This window comes from Durio zibethinus, chromosome 15, assembly GCF_047325235.1.
Source record: "Durio zibethinus cultivar Kanyao isolate XHJ-2024 chromosome 15, ASM4732523v1, whole genome shotgun sequence".
Classification (NCBI taxonomy): Eukaryota; Viridiplantae; Streptophyta; class Magnoliopsida; order Malvales; family Malvaceae; genus Durio; species Durio zibethinus.
The window spans coordinates 17,261,926-17,266,875 of record NC_143176.1 but is presented as its reverse complement, the minus strand read 5'-3'; the positions used below and the strand labels follow the sequence as shown (position 1 = coordinate 17,266,875).

General features: G+C 35.9%; 1 pseudogene across 1 annotated transcript; it reads left to right on the top strand.

Moving 5' to 3' along the window:
• Positions 1 to 432: 432 nt before the first annotated feature.
• On the top strand, positions 433 to 4,034 carry LOC111302404 (zinc finger CCCH domain-containing protein 56 pseudogene; annotated as a pseudogene). Its single transcript, XR_016328231.1, has 2 exons — positions 433 to 588; positions 1,523 to 4,034. The product of XR_016328231.1 is annotated as a zinc finger CCCH domain-containing protein 56 pseudogene (transcript).
• The last annotated feature ends 916 nt before the right edge of the window (positions 4,035 to 4,950 follow it).

The following is a 4,950-nucleotide window of genomic DNA, read 5'->3' as shown; positions in this document are numbered from 1 at the left end:
AAGCTAAATTACCTTAGTAAATATTAAACTCTTAACTATGGTAATTTGAATTCAATCTCAAACGAATCTTAAATAATAAAAAAAGATTGAACATCAATGATCAAAATGACAAAAGGAAGAGGGGCTTCCTTTTGAGTTTTGACTAATTGATTTTGTTGAAGCCGTTGAACTTGGAAGCAGCTGTCTCTCCCGACATCCGCTCCACCCAAGGCTCCGTTTCACCGGGCCTCTTTTTTTTTTTTTTTTTTTTTTTTCTAATAACAAATAATCCACGAATCAGCCAAAATGGGGAGCCCGTCTAGGTCATTGTCCACCGCTTTATCCAGTCACCAAATCCCCCAATTTTCACTCACACGTGCCACTCTCTCCTACCTCCTACCCCGGTCACCCTCCCTACCTGCTAAAAATTTAAATTGAACTCACCACCCCACCGAATCGTCCTTCAATTTGTTGGTTAATCTTCCATTTTTAGTTTTTTCTGTACTCCCTTCAATGGAAATTCATTTTCTTTCTGTTCATTCTTCTTGCATTCTCTGCTATTATATCCGTACAGTTTGGTACAGTTACCAAATCAGAATCTCGTAACAAGTAAGCTGTGATTTTGTTCTTTATATCTTTATTTCTTTTTTTGTTTTTTGGAATGTGGTCTAAGATTTGTTTAATTGAATTCTTATAAGATTCTTGCAAAGTTGAATGATTGCTTGACCGGTTCTTTCCTTTCTTTCTTTTTTTTTTTTTTTTTAAATATGATTGGTTGGCGAGAAAATATGGGAAAGGGAAATTTGAATTTCAAATAGCTTTTTCTTTTAATAGTTATGCAATGAAATGTAGGTATGACTCAGCCTGATATGGAATTTATTTATTAATTTTTATAACATTTGGATTCTCCTTTCAACATTTTATATTCTTTTTCGCTAATCAACACATTGATTTTCTTGTCCATGAAAATTTCATATTTATATGTACAATTTCTAGAAGTTTTATTTTTTAAGAATTACTTTTAGAATATAAAATTTATCTTTTTTCTTTCTTCTTAGTTAAGTCTTGAAAATTCTAGTCTTGATTTTATTGCTAAAAGGTTGGAATTTTTTCAATAGGAGATTTTCTTTTTCCTTTTTTTTTTGGTGATTTTTGACCCGAAATATACGGCATGTTTAGGTTAGTCCAAAGCTTTCCTTATTAGCAAATCAAAATTTCCGGGAAAAAATTATTTTCCCTATTTTGCTTATTTGATTCTTCTTTTCCTATATATATACACCTAAGTCCCTTATCTTCAATGTTAACTTTTCTTTCTAAATCCAGGTTAGTCTACAATTTTTTTTTTTCTGTTTCAATAATAACTTGAAGTAATTTTCTTCTGGAGTTTCTTTTAATTTTTCGTTTTATCCTATTGTATACCTTTTGTAGTTGCATTGATGCCAGAAAACTATTATCTGGACTTCTTGCTGATTTTAAATAGTATTCATTGCTAATTGCTTGTTCTTGTTTTTTTTTTTTTTTTCATGGGTTTTATTCTTTTCAGATTGTTTACTGATCAATTTGATCGAAGCATGTGCGGCAGTCTAGAACAGTTAAGTACTAAGGCTACTATTCCATCCTCGTCTGAGGAAACGGAAACAATGGATTGTCTGACTGGAGTGGTAGGTAGTGAATATTCGTTCTCTGTTTTGCTTGAGTTTGCTGCTGATAATGATGTTGAGGGTTTTCGGAGATCTTTGACTACATGTGATGTTTCTTTGGTTGGTGAGGTTGGACTTTGGTATGGTCGCCAGAAGTGTTCGAAACATATAGTCGTGGAGCATAGAACTCCATTAATGATTGCTGCTAAATATGGTAGTGTTGAATTTGTGAAGTTAATTCTTTCTCTATCAGAGGTAGATGTGAATCTTTTCTGTGGCCCAGATAAGAGTACTGCTCTTCACTGTGCTGCTTCTGGTGGATCTGTTAGAGCTGTGGAGGTTGTTAGGTTGCTTTTACATGCTGGTGCTGATCCTTGTGTCATTGATGCCAATGGACATCGCCCCTTTGATGTTATTGCTGCTCCTTGGAATATGCCCCAGATAAAAGTAGCCCTTGAAGAACTCTTAAATAGTGACGGTCCTGTTTGTCTTGAGGATGTGCAGGAGTCAGCTGTTAATTTCAGATCTGGTTCATCATCATCCCCTTCATCTTCTCTGGATAGTGGTTTCTCATCTCTCGTATCAGATGCAAATATATCTGTAGTCACATGTAAGCCCACTGATAATACTGTTTCTTCTGCTCCAGAGAGGAAGGAATATCCAGTTGATCCATCTATTCCTGATATTAAAAGCAGCATTTACGGCACTGATGAGTTCCGCATGTTCTCATTTAAGATCCGGCCTTGTTCCCGGGCTTATTCCCATGATTGGACAGAGTGTCCTTTTGTTCATCCGGGTGAAAATGCTCGAAGAAGAGACCCAAGAAAGTTTCATTACTGTGGTGTGCCATGCCCTGATTTTCGTAAAGGGACCTGTAAGCGTGGAGATTTATGTGAATATGCTCATGGTGTTTTTGAATCCTGGCTGCACCCTGCCCAGTACAGAACCCGACTCTGCAAGGATGGCACAACTTGCAATCGTCGTGTATGCTTCTTTGCCCATAGACCTGAGGAATTGCGACCACTTTACGTGTCCTCTGGATCTGGCATTCAGTCTCCTCAATCCACTGCCTCTTCTGTCAGTACAATGGATAAGACTGCGGTCATGAACTTTTTGCCAGGTTCTCCCTCATTGTTGTCTGCAGTGTCAATGTCTCCATTTTCTCCAACCATTTCGCCTTCTGCTAGTGTTATTACTCAAGCTCCGATAGGTTGGCCTCAACAACACATTCCAACTTTGCATCTGCCTGGCAGTAATATTCAAGCAAGCCGTTTGAGGTCTTCCCTCAATGCAGGAGACATGCCAACCATGGAGCTTAATATGTCACAGGATTTTGAAATGTATCAGCCACAGCATCTACTTGATGGGATTTTCTCTAATGGGGTCTCTTCTCCTCGATGTCTTGATCAAGTGACTGCTATGCCTATATTATCTTCTGCACATAAATCTGTGCTTCTGAATCAGCTACACCAACAACAAAGGGTGTTATCTCCAATGAAGACAAACATCTTCTCTCCAAAGAATGATCACCTTCTCTTCCAGTCTGCATTTGATGCTTCCTTGTCAGAAAGAATTTTACCTTGGAATGTGGAGCCTTTGTCCCCATTGAACTCCCAATTATCTGCTTTTGCAGATATTGAGAAGCAGCATCAATCATTTCGCAGCTTAAGCTCACGGGAACTTGGATATAAGCTCTCAGATGATCTTGAACCAAAAGATGTTGTTGGTTCCCCTGTAAATTCCTGGTCAAAAAGGGAGACTCCCAATGATAAATTAGATTGGCCAGTACAAGAAGATGAACTAGGTCAGTTTCGTAACTCATGTTCTACTAGGACTCATGGTGTGGAGCCTGCAGTTTCATGGGCTCAATCACTGGTGAAGCAATCTCCATCTGTTCAGACCACAGCTGCAGCTGCAAGCATGACGGTTTCTGTTGAGGGTTCTAATTCTAACTCCTCTAGTGAACTCAGTGATAATGCAATTTTTCTAGCATGGCATGAACAGTTGCAGATTGATAAGATTATGGCTTAGCGAAATCATTATCGTTTTTGGCAAGCTGGATTATTAAAACTGAATTGTTTATTATTTGGTTGGCTGGTGATGTGGGAATTAACAAGAAAGAGGAAGACAATGTACAGAGAAAGGAGTAGATATTGGTCCCAAATTTATATAGTCATTACAGAACAAGTCAAGAAGGCGGTGAGAATATCTGTCTTGAGTTTCTTGCAAATGACCAGCCCGAGTCAGGCAATTTTCTCTCCTAAATTTTCTTATAACTTCTTTTTTCGGTAGAATAAGTTATACATTCCTTGAGATGAAGTTTGCCATCCCAATTTTTTTTTTATTATATTTGAATTTGTTGTTTCTGCTTATATAGATTTCTTTTTCAATGTCAATTTTTGGTTCCTCTCCTAATCTCTCTCTCTCTCATTCCTTTGGCTTGTTTGTTTCTCCATTTTTTGTTACATTAAGGCTTTGTCTGATAAAAAAGATAAAAAATTTATTAATCTAATAATTAAAATTCAAAATCATTTTCCTACTTTGTAGCTTAATCATTAAATTAATAAATTGTTTTTCGTCGTCCTTTTCCATCGTTCCTATAAGTAAAGCCTAGATCTTGGGAAATGGATGATGAGGTTGATCTCTTTTAGGTGGGGATTATTGATGGGAAGGTGGAAAGTATTTTTGTGGTGTAAAATATTGACCAAAGAAGAGAGATGTGATATAGAAATAGAATCCACATTTTGGACAATGGGCATTTCAGGTACCATGTAGAGTTCAAACATGATGTCTTCCAATTCACATCATTGTGGGGACTCCTTAATCCTCATCGTAGGACAACTTGCTCACTCATGAAGGGATTGATCTTAATGGTTTGCCTAAAATTGTTCTTTTTTTCTCGTCATTCACGTCTTAAATATTCGAATCCAAAACCTTTAAAATAGAGTTTTAAGCATGTCTTGACCAGTTCTGGTTAACATTTTAGAAAATTATGCTTATATCAACTCGATGAATTATAGCCAACAATAACGTAGACTATTGATTATAGTTCAAATCTACTATTGATTATAGATCCAATCTTAACAACGTGGTCAAATTCTTATAATAGTCTCTGTAGTATAACAAAATTTGAAATTTAATTAATTTTTTATAATTCATAAAAATAGAATTTTCATATTATTTTTAATTTGATAATTTTATTCCAATTACTAATCTCATTAAATATTTGCTTATAAAAATATTAACTTAGTTATTGATTCAATGCCATAGGTTTTGATCATGCTAATGTGGCATTAATTTTATTGATATGGTAATTTGAATAAATGAAATC